At 37.2% G+C, this 16,257-nt stretch overlaps 1 pseudogene; it reads left to right on the top strand.

The window, feature by feature from the left end:
* The first annotated feature begins 783 nt into the window (after window positions 1–783).
* Window positions 784–15,053, top strand: LOC149195563 (importin subunit alpha-1-like; annotated as a pseudogene).
* The last annotated feature ends 1,204 nt before the right edge of the window (window positions 15,054–16,257 follow it).

The following is a 16,257-nucleotide window of genomic DNA, read 5'->3' as shown; positions in this document are numbered from 1 at the left end:
GATGAGAAACAACCAGGTCCAAATATGAGTCATTGTCCAACAAATGAAGCAGCGGTGGAGTTGCTACAATCATTCTCCAAGTGGGAGATTGTTGGGTGTGGAGCATGATTATCATCCAAATTTAGAGGTATTTGTTTCAGCCAGATGTATACCCCAGGAAGATTGTACAACCCTCCCTTGTAAAAGTATAGTAATTTCTAGTCAATCTGGGTTGTTCATTAGGTGGATGATCTGACGGTAGAATTTATGTTTAGTTTAGCAATTTTTGCCCTAGAAAGCAACCCCTCTCTTTGTATGAGAGTATTGTATTGATACTGTGGAATATATGTGTATTCTCAGAGCGAGAAACATAGAGGTGAGACTATGAGAGAAAACAAAGGATATTACAACGGATCTGCTGTAGGTTGTGTCTCTTAATTTTGCTGGATAATAGAAAGGAAGGACTGGCTGTTCGAGGTGGATGTAGCCCAAACTGGGTGAACCACGTATATCTGTGTCTCTCTGGTTTTATGTGTTTGTGTTTTTCCGCATATTATATGTCTTGCGTTTCTCTGTCATATATAATATTTTTCTAACAACGCTCAGGGGATTTGAATAGGTTGCATGGGGAAGAGAAATGCTGGATGAACAGAACCAGTCGCTGTCGAAAATTATTAAAATAATGGTTGGAATTCTTGGTTTCCTATTCCCAAAATAGGTAACTCCCCTTGGAGGAAGAAATCTCTGAATCTAGTTCCGGGCCACCATCAGCAGCAAGATAGAAGGCCCCAGGAAAGTACAAAAATGGCTCGTACAGTGAAAGGTATGGGTAGAGGCAAGAGACCACGAGAGAGCGAGGCTGAGGCTAAGTCGAGCAAGGCTGGAAAATGTCGTGGGAGGAAACCAGTGGAACGAATCCAAGAAGCAGTGGTTGGATATGTGGGTAGCACAAGAGAAGAGATTCAACGGTTAATCACCGAGTGGGATGAGGATGTCAACAGATATGCGAATGCTCGGGAAATGGACATGAAAGAGTGGAAGGTTTTGGTTCCTGATCCGGGACACACTCGTAGCAGAGAAACACAATATAAACAGACTCTACACCTGTATTGGCTCCTGAAATGCCTCCTAGGGAAGGCAATGGAACAAATCTGGATGACCGTCATTAAGGACTTTCCAAACTACAAGCAGGACTTTCAAAAGATCCAAGCTGAGTTGTAGAAACAGGATGGCTTCTAGGAAGGGCCATGAACACACGTGATATGTTAGAGGTTCATTGAGTGAAGCCCCCATGGCTTTTCCACAGCTGCAGGTGAAGGCCCTAATTGTTTTATCTATACATGATAGAAAGTAAGAGTGTACTTGAATGATTATTTCATGAGGGGGTTGAGTGATTTTGTTTTCTTTTTGGTATAGGAAATAGTTTTTCAGTGATCTCAAAGTGTCTTTATGTCTTTTTTCCTGCTTGATTACAATTTGAGGTAGCATGGGCTTTCACAAACATAGCTTCAAGAACATTAGAGCATACACAAGTTGTCATTAATCATGGAGCTATGCCAATATTTGTACAACTGCTAAGTTCACCAAGTGATGATGTTCATGAGCAGGTTAGACAAATATTTTTTAATGTTTGTTTACTTTGTTTCTGATACAGAGTTTTTGTCCAATATTTCTATTCTGCAGTAGATATTTTTTCCATGAAATTTAGTCCAAGTTTTTGTTTTTGTATTTGGGCCTATGATGCCATTGTTGTTTAATATCTTTTCCTTTTACGTTAATAGGTTGTTTGGGCATTTGGAAATGTGGCTAGGGACTTGCCCAAATGCAGAGACATAGTTCGCAGTCATGGTGTCATGATGCCACACCTTGCTCAACTGAATGAGCACCCTAAGCTTTCTATGTTGAAAAATTCCACTTGGACCTTGTCTAATTTCTGTCAAGGAAAGCACAAGTTGCATTCAACTAGGTAGGGAATTTATACTGTTGTTTTTTTAAATAAATTTTCTTTTCTCGTTCTATCAATTTTTCATCCTTGTCCATAGAATACATGTTGCAGGGATGAAATTTTCATAAATCATTCTCTTGCAGACAAAGCCAACATTACCAGCACTTGAGTGCCTTATTCATTTGAATGATGAATAAGTCTTGACAAACGATTGATAGGAGTTGTCTTATCTTTCTAATGGAAAACGTGATAAAATTAAGGTTATGATTGAGTTTGGTGTCTTTCAAAGATTGATTAAGCTTCTACTGTAAGCATAAATAATGAAAAATTGATGAACATTTTTAAATATTCATTATTTAAATCTGCAATGGTACACAAGGGAAGGCCTGAAATTTGGCCACAAGATCCACAACTTGCATGATGTCTAGCCTCGAAGCAATAAGATACAACAAGCTTCCTATCATGGATTTGTATTCAGTCTGATTTACCATTGGTGTATCATTTTCTTTGCATAATTTGCAACTTGTAATCATAGGTGTGCTCATTGGCTTGCAATATTCCAGCCCAAAATTCTTTAGATTTTATTTGAGATATTTGGATTGGGAGATAAAAACTCCTTTTAGAGACTGAGAGATTTGAAATTTGAGGAAGAAAGACAACTCTTTGATCATGGAAATTTCAAAATTTTTCTGCATACATTTTGCAAATTGATGCCCCAATTGTTCAATGTCATTGCCAAATATAATGTCATCCACATATACTACTACAATTAGTAAATAATCACCTTCATATTTTATGTATAAATTTTTGTCAATGATACCTTTCTTAAAGCCTTGTTGTTGAAGGTATCTACCCAGCCTTTCGTACCAAGCTTTGAGAGCATGTTTGAATCCATATAGGGCCCTTTTTAGTTAGCATACAAACCCTTCTTCTGTGGTGAGTATAAATCCTTTTGGCCGCTCAATGTAAACTTTTTCTTCCAGATCTCCATTGAGAAATGAAAACTTCACATCCATCTAATATACCTTTATTTTTTTATGACTGGAAAGGGGAAAAAATTGATATCTTCTAGTCTTGCTACTGGTACAAAGGTTTCCTCGAAATCTACCCCTTCTATTTGGGCATACCCTTTACAGACCAATAGAGCCTTGTAACTGATTACTTAACCCTGCTCATTCAACTTTTTTTTGAAAACCAATTTGGTTCCAATGACATTTTTCTCTTTAGGTCTTGGAACAAGCTCCCAAGTGTCATTCTTTTCAATTTGGTCAAGTTATTCATTCATAGATTTCACCTAGAACTTCTCCTCACTTTCTTCGCTGAGATTCTTGGGTTCAATCTATGGCAATTTAGCCAGATTTACACAACTTACACTGCCAACAAGTTTTCTCCTGGTCTCAATACCATGTCTTTGATCTCGAGGTATTTGAATCTAAGGATGCTATTTTTGTACATACCTAGAAGGTGTTTTTGGCCTTAGAGTTTTGCTTGTTTCCTCAACTTCACTATCTGAATTTATTTCTTCCTGATCTGAGGACCTCATATCTGGATTTACTTCACCATCTAAGTTCATGTTTATTTTAGAGGATTCAGGTTGTGAAGATATTTCATCTAATATCACATCAATGCAATCCTCAATCTTCATTGTTCCCTTGTTGAAATACTTATATCCTTTACTTAAAGAAGAGTACCCAAGTAATATTCCCTCGCCAGCATGATAGTCAAATTTTCCAAAATTCTTATCACTCCTTTTGATAAAGCACTTTCTCCCAAACACCTTGAGGTGTTTAACTGATGCAAGTCTTCCCTTCCACAACCCATAAGGATTTTTATTACTATTAGGCCTGAGTTGAGTTCTGTTTGATAGATACACTGTTTCTTGTGTTACTTCTCACCAGAAGATGTGAGACACATCTACTTCATCCAACATTTTTCTAGCCATTTCCTGGATTTTTTTGTTATTTCTCTCCATTACTCCATTTTCTATGGATTTTTAGCCATTGAATATTGCCTACTGATCTCGTGCTCTTCACAAAATTATTCAAACTCTTTTGAAGTGTATTCTCCTCCTCTGAGTGATCTTAAGCATTTGATATTTAGATCTTTCTCATTTTCAACTTGAGCTTTAAATTTTTTAAAATCTTTAAATTCTTCTAGTTTTTCCCTTAAGAGCACAATCCAGGTGGCCCTGGTAAAATCATCAATGAACAACATAGTGTACCTTTCTCCTCTTAGGCCTTTTTCTCTGGTTGAGCCACAAATTTATATGTGTGAATTAGCTCTAGTGGTCTAGACGAAGAGAACTCTTTTGACTTGAAGTGGGTCTTGACCTGCTTACCAAATTGACATGACTTGAAAAGTGAGTTCTCGGGTCTTGATAGTTTCCAAAAGCCTCTCACAATTCCAAGTTTGATGACTCTTATCAAACTGTCAAAATTCATATGGCCAAGTCCCTTGTGCCATAATCATGCTTCATTTGTATTTCTTAAATAGAAGCTTACTCCAGAGCCATCAAACACATATACATTATTATGAGTTCTGATTGTTTTTCCTACTAGTTTTCCATCCTTCATATTGTGGATCTCACAGTCCTTGGATCGCAAGGTCACGTCATAGACATAATCACACATCTATCTCACACTAAGCAAGTTGTGCTTGAGAACTTCCACATACAATAATTTCTTTGCCTTTGTGTTTTTATCAAGATTGACTATGCCTTTACCCTTAATTCTTGCTGGAGCATTGTTTCCCAAGGTGACATTGTTTCGTCTGTACTTTTCTTTTAGCAACATAAATTTGATTTTATTCCCAGTCATATGCTTGGAACAAAAATTATCCACATACCATCTATTCTCTTTATTATGGGTTGATAGAGCGAGTCCACACTGCATTCTCTTTTTATAATTTTGTTTCCTAACTCCCCTTATGTTTTTGGATAGCTGACTATCTAATATTTTGGAACCTATATAGGTTTTAAAACATGCTTCTACACTCACTTTATTTGTGCCCAAAAATATTACAATTGAAGAATTCTACTTCGTTTAACATGGGAGAGAAGACATTTCGATCTCTAAGAGGAGAGTTTTGATATCTAAAATTATGATACTTATTATATCTAGGATTTTCATATGATTCAACTTTGATCCTTCTACAATCAACACTTATAACAATGATCGTAAAATAAATAGGCATGCCTAGTGTTGGAAGTATTATGAGCTTGTGCATGAAGATACCTTGGTTGTCTGACTCATTGATTCATTCTCCATTGATCATCTCCTCTTTGCCATGCTCATATTTTGTCTTCATGGATTCTTTCTTGATGCTTCTTTGCATAACTATGCAGTTCTTCAAATACCATAGACCTAAAGTTTATATTGTCAATAGAATATTCCCATGTATTTGAGTATCCCATACCTGTTTTCATTCCTGAGGGCCTTTGGCTATTTAAAATCTGATCTAGTTTCCTTGTGCCTTTTGCAAAATTTTCATTTAAACCTTTCTTGGTCTTTATTCCCTCAATATTCATTCTTAGAGAGACAACCTCTGCCTCAAGACTGACAGTTCACTTCCAATTCATGGATCAAATCTAGAAGAACCTCTTCCTTTTGTTGAGCTCCTTCTAATTTAACTTTCAAGGACAAAATTTCATCTTTGCATGTTTTTGAGATCGTTTCCTTCCTTATCTCGAGTAGTTCCTATTATAATTACTTGTTCTCTTCTTCTAGTTTCTCACGTGTTCCTTGTTTTTCTTCTAGTAGGAGGACTAAACTATATTTTCTCTTAATAGAATCTTCAAGTTTTTCTTTTTGATAAACAATATCCTCATTATCAAAGTTATACATACCTTCTTCAACACCCTGTAGTTGTTCCTTCAACTACTTATTCTTTTTCCTTACCTTATTTAGCTCATCAAGAGACTGATGAGTTCCCATTAAATGTCCACTACTCCTTCTTCTTATTCTTCCTCTTCAGATTTAACAATACTTTGTTTATTAGAGTATGTTCCCAAATCCATAAGTAAATACTTACCTAAATTGTCCTCGGAAGGGTTTTTGTTGTCTGAATCTGGTGTTGAGATATCCTCTTTTGAGTAGAATCCCTTCTCATAAATATTTTTCTTTTAATGTTTCTGATATTTGTTTCCAAGTTTCTGATCATCTTCCTTTTCAACCCTTTCTTTGTAAGGGAATTTGGACGAAAAATGTCCAACTCTTCCACAGTCAAAACATTTAATGGGAAAAATTCCCTTTATATTTTCCTAATCGATGCATCAGTTTCCTAGCTAATTGAGCCAACTCCTGATCAGATTCATAGTTGGAGAAGTCTTGATGATCTTTGTGCTCCTTGGCCTTTTTGGATACTTTGAATGTTGCTTCCTTAGGTTCAACCTTTTCCCTTCCTACTCTCATCTCTTAGGTTTTGAGAGTAACAAGTAGTCGTTCCATCTTGAGATTCTTTAAATTAGCCATTTCTTCAATATCTGAGACTTTGGCATTAAATCTCATGGGAAAACATCTTAATACATTTTGAGAAATAATCTCTTCCTTGACCTCTTCACCATGTCCTCTAATCATGTTGGTTACTTCATCGACTCTAAGGAAGTATTCTAGTATGCTTTCATCTTCACTCATTATCAAGCACTCAAACATGATTCTAAAGGTTTGAAGTTTCACCTACTTGACTTTGTCATCTCCTTAATGACTCTAATTAAGATTTACCCAAACATACTTAGTATACTTATAGTGCACAACCTTTACAATTTCTGTTTGATTAAGACTAAAGAGAATGACATTGTTTCTTTAGCATTATTTCAATACAAGTTTTTACCATCTGCATCAGTGGGAAGAATATCCGGGACATTGAGTTCTACTAGCACTGAAGTCTAAACATCTACTCCCAAGGATATAAGATACACTTCCATCATTACTTCCAAAAGGCATAGTTTTTCCCATCAAAGACTAGTACTATGCTTGAGTAATCCTCTTTACCATCTTTTCTAGACATAATTCCCTATAGATCTACCTTCCGGTGGTTAGACTATTCCTTAAGGAACGTGGCTCTGATACCAATTGCTGAAATAAGGAATTACTGAGAAGGGGGGTGAATCAGTAATAGTGAGATTCTTAAAACTCTTTACTGGATATGATTTTAGTTCTTTCCTCTATTGTTTGTTACTTATGAGAGCATTCATTTATAAAGAAAGTGAGAAACAAGATTAAGCATTCATATGTTCATACAATCTATCACATGCGCAACACACACATTTTTAATTGATGATTTCATGTTAAAATCCAATGGGGAAAAACCACCAATTTGTTGTTGTTTATGATGTAAATTAATCACCTACTTAATTACATCAGTTTTTTTGTGAGAACCCACTCAGAGGAGGCACTAACCCCCTTAGGTTAGCAAGCACCTACTTTCCAAGAGGCACCAACCTCTTCTGAATGAAAGCTACCACCTGTTCTTGCCATTGTTCTACCTTTCATACATTTTTCAAACTGAAAATATAGTCATATACAATTATGGAAAAATATCAATATGGTTGGTTGCAAAAACAACTTCTACTCTCTGTCCTCTACTATTCCATAGACTCCCTTGGTCTCATACAACAATACTCTATCCTCTGCTCAAAACTGCATGTCCTTAGTTTTTTTCCTTCTCCCACACAACCTCCTTGCTATACTCCTTTAAGTTATGATCTTGTGCTCATTTCACAACACTCGCTCTTCTCTCGTTTCTCATCTCTGCAAAAATATACTCTACACCCCACTTTTCTCGATGTAATCGATGGTTTTGATTCTCTGCTACACATCGCAAAATGATGTCTCTATTACCTATTTCCATGTTGCTCAATTGTACCTCTGTATGGCTCCTCCTGTTGTTTTTGTGTCTGATGGTTGAATTTTTTCATGGCATTAAACATGAGAATGGGTTTCCGAGTTCTTCACTAACTCCCTTTGTAATCCTCCATACTGAGAATTTAATCTCTGTTAGCTTGCACACTTTACCATGACTTCCCATGCTTATTCATTGCTTTGCAGATCTTGACAATGCTCAAGAATGGCAACTTTGTTCATCATTTAAATATACAAGACATGCACGGGAAGTAGAATATGGATTTCTTCATCTCATCATTTCTTCTCTATGGACCGTTGTCCTTGTTTCCTTGTATTAGTGCTTTCTACAAATCCCACTGACTCCATAAACCATCTTCGCTTATTTTCATTTAATCTCTAACTACTGACCCATTCATCCTTTTAATTCACAGGAGTGTTACATCAGAGCCACACCATATTGTAACTCATATAAGAGGAACGTTACGATATCACACAGTTGTGATACCTTTACCCCTTGGCACTTATCCCTTAGTTCCTTTGGTCTACACACAACCATGTGTTAGTTAATATCGGAGCCCCTTTTATCGTAACCTTTTCAAATTCCATTTGCATAGGAGTTATGAGGTCCTCAACCTTCGTTATGCTCACCTCCAAGATGACATCATGCTTTCGTCATCGCTCCACATGACACCTCTTGAGTGGTGACATGTGTCACCCTGATTTTCCCCATTAGGCCACCAAAAATGCTAAAAGAAGTTTTCATGTGTCCACCGTATTGCCATGTCATGCTGACATCATTCTCTAGTTCAACTCTTAAGGACCAATTGGTTGTGACCATGTGTTTATTAGGAGTAGAGAGAAAGAGCCTCCTTGGTCCCTCCTCTTGCACCAAATTCCTTTGTATTTTTTTTCCTTTGTGAACCTCGATGTTTCCAAGCAATTACAATCTGTAGGGACTTACGATGTTCTGATATTTCCATGACCTCATCCTCCAATATAGCATGCTTCGAGGTTCTAATATTTTGATGGCCTTGTCCTCCGATATAGCGTGCATCGAGGTTCTGATAAGTCTCCTCTTTCGAGGTTTCGATAACTCTACTGCTCTGAGGTTCTAATATTACCTTTGCTCCGAGGTTCTTGTTGAAAAATGGAAACAAGAATATTCCAATTTAATTTGTCCTTGAATTAAATTGTGAATTAAAATTGAATTTAGTCTTAACAACTACTTGGAAATAATTAATTAATTAGTTGGAGAAATTCAAGTTAGAAGTATTTCTGAAGTCATGCAAGAGTTATCCCTTAAATTAAGGAGATAAGATTGAATTATATTTGAGTTGTAATTAGTTAATTCAATTTACTAAGTTAAGTCCAGTTAAATTAGTTCCAAACTATTTGAAGAACTAATAGTGAGTTAACAGTCAGTTGATGCATTAATGCACTCAACGAGTGGTACTCCAGTTAACTGAAGATTCCCTCAGCAGAAACTCATGCATGTTTATTCTGAGAAAGACCCATTTGATATTAATAGTCAAGGACAATGTACTATCGTTGCATGTGTTTTCTCATGGAGAAAACTCATGCATGCAATCAAGGATTCATCCTTGAGGATTGCACAGTTTTGAAGGCTTGGTTTTCCACTTGGTAACAAGCTAATCATCCACAAGGAATAACGCAAGGAAATAGGAGCTTGGAGAGCAGAGAGGAAGGCTGGAGAGAAGCCAAGATTGCCTGTGAGACTCTGTGAGGATCGTACTGAGTGCTGGCTAGCTATGAGAGCTAAGGCTTTCCCCAAAGTATTTTCATGTGTATTGTGCCATTGATTCTTCTTCTTCTGGTTATATTGTTCAGCTCGATCTTTAAGCTTCCACAAATTGATAATAGAAGTAGGTTATAGTATTTTTCTTTGATTTATATTGCATTATCGGTTTAACCTATCACAAATTTTCTACATGGTATCATAGCTGTGAACAGTATACTGAGAAGAGAATTTGAAGTTTGAAGTTCGGGGTTGCAGGTGCAAATCGAATTCATATCATACTTCAAGGTTGGCCAATGGCGTTCTATGTCTTGAGACTCGAGTATGCCTTGGAAGGTAGCTCGAATTACATAGCATGGAAAGATAGAATGGAGGCTGTATTAGAAGACAATGGCTTGAAGGAATTCATTGATCAAGAAATCCCAAAGCCAGCTTCAACTAATGCACAAGAGTTGGCTGAGTGGAAGAAGTGTGTGGCGAAGGCAAGAAGGATCATGCTTGAGGGAGTTCGAGGCCATATTGTCTTGAGTCTCCATGAGAAGGATACTCCATTTTCAATGTGGAAGACATTGAAGGACCTCTACCAAAACAACAGCGACCAGAGGAAATTGGCGCTCAAGGATAAGCTTTGAAGAATCAAGATGGAGAAGGGCGATACTACTTCCACATATCTGAAGAAGCTCACCACCTGCAGATATGAGCTTGGCAGTGTGGGAATAACTACTACCAATGATGATATGGTGAGCCTCGCTCTCCTTGGCCTTCCAAAGAGTTGGAATAGCTACCAGGACTCTGTGAATGGAAGGGAGAAACTGCTAGATTGGGAATGACTATGGTCAGATCTTATGTAGGAGGAGATCAGGAGGAGCACACGAGGTGGTTCTTCATCTAAGAATGATGATGAAGAAAATTTGGCCTTAGCAAGTAAGGCAAGGAAAGGGAAGGGGAAGGCTTCCAGAAGAAGGGTGACATGTCTAAAATAAGATGCTTTAATTGTCACAATATGGGACATTATGCGACTAATTACCCATCAAAGAAGTCCAATAAGGGATCCTCGGAAGGATTGGAAGGTGAGGCATTAGCCTCTCAGTTCAAAATGGACTTTACCCTCATCGCATGCATGGTGTCATTGATGATGGGTTGTGTCTGGTATCTTGACAATGGAGCCCCATTCCACATGACCGGTGATAAATATTTATTCAGTGTTTTGGAGGAGAAAGACCTCAGAATGCACATAGAGATGGGTGACGACAGAGGGTATAGTGTTTCAGGAGTGGGCAAGGTTTCTTTTTAGAGGGAGCATGGAGCTCCTCTCACCTTGACAGATGTGATGTATGTGCCTGGATTGAAGAAGAACTTGGTATCAGTCGCGAGGTTGGAGGAAAAAAGCTATGATGTTGTCTTTAGTAAGGGGAAGGCATTCCTAAGACACATAGCCATGGGTCAGACCAAGAGGAAAGGGATTCGGGTGAAGAATCTCTATAAACTAGAGGTAGGTGATTGTGCAAAATTGAGTACGAAAGTATAATTGGTGCAAAGCCAAGACATTGGAGAGTTCTGGCACAAGCAGGTGGGCCATTTTCATCTGGGCTTTGAAGATAATGCATCAGATATCTACAGGACTTCCCAAAGGTAAACTTGAGCAAGTTGACACATGCAAAGGTTGTACCTTGGGAAAGTACACCAAGTCTTCATTTCATGATCGAGATAGTTGAGCAGAGCCTATCTTAGAGCGAGTTCATACTGATTTGTGTGGACCATTCTTGACGGCATCCACAGAAGCAAAGGTATTATGTGATTTTCCTTGATGACTATTCTCGTAAATGCTAGATTTATTTCATGTAGAAGAAGGACGAAACTTTCACAAATTTTTGTGAGCTAAAAGCTTTGGTCGAGAAAGAGTCAGGGAAGAAGATCAAGGCCTTGAGAAGTGAAAACGATGGAGAATATTTCTCTCAAGAGTTTAAGGACTTATGTGCAGCAGAAGGAATTAAACAAGAGTTGACGACACCTCATAACCCACAACAAAATGGGGTGGCTGAGAGGAAGAACAAAACTATTGTAGGGGAAGCACGAGCAATGCTGCATGACCAAGGCCTACCACTTCACTTGTGGGCTGAGGCATGCAACACAACAATCTATTTACAGAATAGAATCCCACATCGCATACTTGGGATGAAGACACTAGAGGAAGCTTTCTCTAGTAAGAGACTAGATGTGGGTCACTTCAGGATCTTTGGCTCATTGGTATATTTCTATGTGACAAAGGATGCATAGACGAAGCTTGAGCTGACAACAGAGTTGGGGATATTTGTGGGGTACAATGATACACCTCACAACTATTGGGTGTACTTGCCTACCAGTCGGAGGACAGTGGTTCACAGAGATCTCAAGTTTGATGAGCAAAAGGCCATGTGAGTTTCCCTTTGAGAGGGAGCTCCAACTACAGGCTGTGGAGGAATTGTTGGTTCCTAAGGAGGAGGAGCCTCAGGATGATGTGGAGCAGCAACATGCAGAGGTTCCAGGAGTGGAGACATCCACTCAAGCAAAGTCTTCCAGAGATGGACGAAAGCGCACAAGATAAGCTGAAAAATTGTTGGAGGATGTGAGAGAGAATGTGGGAGCACCATCTTCTCAGCACAGACAGAGGAGGTCACCTGAGAGGTACAATAGATACATGGCCCTTGCTGGGGAATGTGTTGAGACCGAGCCATCTTCCTTTGAGAAAGCAGTGCAGCAACCGATTTGGGTTGATGCTATTGTGGAGGAGTATGACTCCGTAGTTCGTAACAGTGTTTGGGACGTGGTTCCGAGACCGCAGAACAAGTCAGTTGTGAGTTCCCATTGGCTTTACAAGGTAAAACAAGTTGCTGATGGTAGTGTGGAGAAGCATAAGCCAAGATTTTCCACCCGTGGTTTTTCACAGATTGAGAGGATCATGTTGATGTAGTATATTTCGACAAAGGAGGAAGATGCTGACATTTTAACAAAGGCATTGTCAAAGTGTAAATTTGAGTTCCATAGAGACAGGATCAGGGTGGTAGATAATCTCTTTCTTATTGAGAGGGAGTGTTGAAATATGGCAATAATAATATTCCAATTAATCTGTCCTTCAATTAAATTGTGAATTAAAATCGAATTTAGTCTTAACAGCTACTTGGAAATAATTAATTAATTTATTTTAAATTAATTAGTTGGAGAAATTCAAGTTAGAATCATTTCTAAATTCATGCAAGAGTTATCCCTTAAATTAAGGAGATAAGATTGAGTTATAATTAGTTAACTCAGTTTACTGAGTTAAGGCTAGTTAAATTAGTTCCAAACTGCTTGAGGAACTAATAGTGAGTTAACAGTCAGTTGATACATTAATGCACTCAACTAGTGCTACTCCAGTTAACTGAAGATTCCCTCATCAGAAACTCATGCATGTTTATTATGAGAAAGACCCAGTTGAGATTAATAGTCGAGGACAATGTACTATCAGTTTCATGTGTTTTCTCATGGAGAAAACTCATGCATGCAGTCAAGGATTCATCCTTGAGTATTGTGCAGTTTTGAAGGCTTGGTTTTCCACTTGGTAATAGGCTAATCATCCACAAGGAACAACGCAAGGAAATAAGAGCTTGGAGGGCAGAGAGGAAGGCTGAAGAGAAGCCAAGATTGCCTGTGAGCATCTGTGAGGATCATACTGAAAGATGGCTAGTTGTGAGAGCTAAGGCTTTGTATAATTCCTATGTATTTCCACCATGTATGATAATACAATAGTGTGGGGTTTTGAGCCGAGGCTTTCCCCAAAGTATTTTAATGTGTATTGTGCCATTGATTCTTCTTCTTCTAGTTATATTGTTCAGCTTGATCTTTAAGATTCCACAAATTGATAGTAGAAGTAGGTTATAGTATTCTACTTTGATTTATATTGCATTATCGGGTTAACCTATGACAAATTTTCTACAATTCCAACCAATCCTCCTATATTCTCAGACTCTGATCTTCGATATTCCTTCCTTCGATGTTCCGATGGCCCTATGTTTGGAGGTTTTGATATTTGGTCCCCTCTTAAGGACTTCAATCTCCTTAGTTTTACAATCAAGAATTTTTGATTCTGATGCCCATTTCCGTATTTCCATATACCGTTTGAAAGCTTATTCATAGCATTTTCTACTGGATATAGTACAATGTCGTTTCTGAGCCCATTTGTAACCTTAAAAATGTCTCCAAACCTGAAATATGATGCCAATAACATGGACCCCCAATTCACAATAGTCACCATTTTGTGGATTTTCCAAGAAGCATGCTACTATGGTGATTCTCTACTAGAATCTTGCAACTACCATAGGATTCCTCCTAAGCCTAGACTACCAATCACTATAGTCATCATTTTATGGCTTTTCAATAAGCATGCTATTATGATGATTCTCTACCAAAAGCTTGAAACTACCATAAGATTCATCCTAGACTCCCAATCACCATGCTAATCTGGTTGACATCAATGCCAACACACTCACAACCACTAGCCATCTAGACAATGCCAACTTTCAAACAAAATAATTATGTTTTATTTGTTAAATTATGTTCTCAAGTAATTTGGTGGGGATGTATCGCCTCAGTATATTATCAACAATCAGGAATTTCCCTACCTCTTGGCATTGTTGACCCATAATGATAAGAAAAGCATCAAGAAGGAACCATGTTGGACCATCTCAAGCATAACTACAGGAAACAAAGACCAAATATAGGTTCCTTAGATATTGCTTTATAGTTTATGAATGAGACTTCTTTGAATATATTATTCCCGATAAAATGTTGTTTAAGTTCATGTATCCTGATTTTGGATTGGTTTACATGTTGTGATCAATGCAACCATCATTCTTGCTCTTCTATAGTTACTGAAAACTATTGAGTTTGACATCAACAAAGAAGCAGCATGGGCTATATCTAATGTTATTTCTGGTGGTAGACATGATCAAATCATGTATGCATTTAATGAAATATATGATCAACACAAGTATTTCTAAAATGAGTTATCTAACAAAGGGGTCAACTTACAAGATGTAATGTAATGAGATGTGTTTCTTGATAACAGTCAGTGTGATGTAGATGTTCAAGAACTTGTGTCACCTGATGCAATGAGAGAAACTAATGATTCCTCCTTTTGTTTACAGATATCTTGTGAATCGGGAATTCACTAAGCCTCTATGTGATCTTTCGGTCTGTCCAGGCCAAAGAATTATAACTATATTGAAGGGCTAGGGAATGTTTTCAAAGTTGGAGAAAAGGACCTGGGGAAAGTGGATGCCTAAATCTCTATGCACAACATATTGACGATGTTGAAGGACTTGACAATATTGAGCACCTGTAAACTCATGACAATAATGAAATTAATGAGAAGGAAATAAATATTCTTGAAACTTATTGGTTGGTAGATGATGAAAATGACCAGAAGTTACCTACCATTGGAGACGTTGCACAACCAACATTCAATTTTGGTGCAAATCAACCAACAATTCCTTCTCATAGATTCACCTTTGGTTGAAAAGGTAAAATAATGTTTTACTACTATAACATTAGTTTAATTCTTGGTTTTATTTTCAGTATTACTTTGCTTTAATATACATACCACTACCAAATTTAAGGAATTTTAGCTTTTGCAACTCGAGATAACTAATTACCATGGTTTGGAGTGATTGTGAAGATTTTGACAACTTTCTTTTCTACTATCTTATTTTGGGTAATGAATTGGTGATTTTATTTTTATAATCAACTAATTTATCATGCCTTTTGGACTCTTATATCAATGTCAAATCATTTTTTGATATAGTTATATATTTTCATTTTCATTATTAAGTTATTTATCTCAAATAATTCTAGTTGTTTTGGAATTTCCTGGAAAGACCATGCAACACTTTCACCATGGCAGAATAATCCTTGTGCTCCAATTATATCAACATGATTCCATCGCACAACTAGGTGTTATGTTTTACATTTTTGCTTACCGAGTATGTCATACATTTTTTCTTACCCGGCTACTCTGCTTTCAACCTTCTTCTTGGCTATTGGGAAAATACATTCAACATTTTGTGTCTCCATATTTTGCACCTAGCATGTATGATTACATAGATTACATATTTTACAGTACTTGCATTAAAGAAGCTACATCGAGTCCCACAATTCCTTGCTTATTAATGGGATTGATATGTGTATAATGTAGAAATGCATTGTAGTCAATTATTTATCTTTTATTTATTATTTATTTATATTAATTATTGTTATTTTTTTGTTATTATGAAAATTTTCCTTCTAGACATTGGTGGCAACAACTAAATACTTAATACATGGATTTAGGAAATTTAAATGTAGAATTTTTGTGATAAAAAATCCATGGACCCTAGTTGTATATCCTTCCCTTGAATAATTCCTTCATTTGCTTATCTATGTTTTGCCTTAAAGGCAATTAATATGCCCAATTAAGTGCTGAGTACATGGATCCAAAAATTTTTAACTGAGCTTTGTTGTAAATCCTGCTCCTGAATAATTTGCAAATAGAAGTTTTATCTAGAATGTCCAGCTGCACAAACCTTCCATTTCCTGTTCAAGTGTCCACTACTCAAATCACGTGGAGCTACAAAACCAACTCTTATCTACCATAGAGCTACAAATCCACCTCTTATCTACCAAGAGGAGTAGGGGCTATGTTTTCTCAAAGGGAAAGAATTCTAGTAGTAGTAGAAGATCTAATC

This window comes from Pinus tabuliformis, chromosome 2_2, assembly GCF_031772625.1.
Source record: "Pinus tabuliformis cultivar Carrire ecotype Pingquan chromosome 2_2, CPIR1, whole genome shotgun sequence".
NCBI lineage: Eukaryota > Viridiplantae > Streptophyta > Pinopsida > Pinales > Pinaceae > Pinus > Pinus tabuliformis.
Note: the sequence above shows the minus strand (reverse complement) of the source record. Positions and strands in the feature narration are given on the sequence as shown.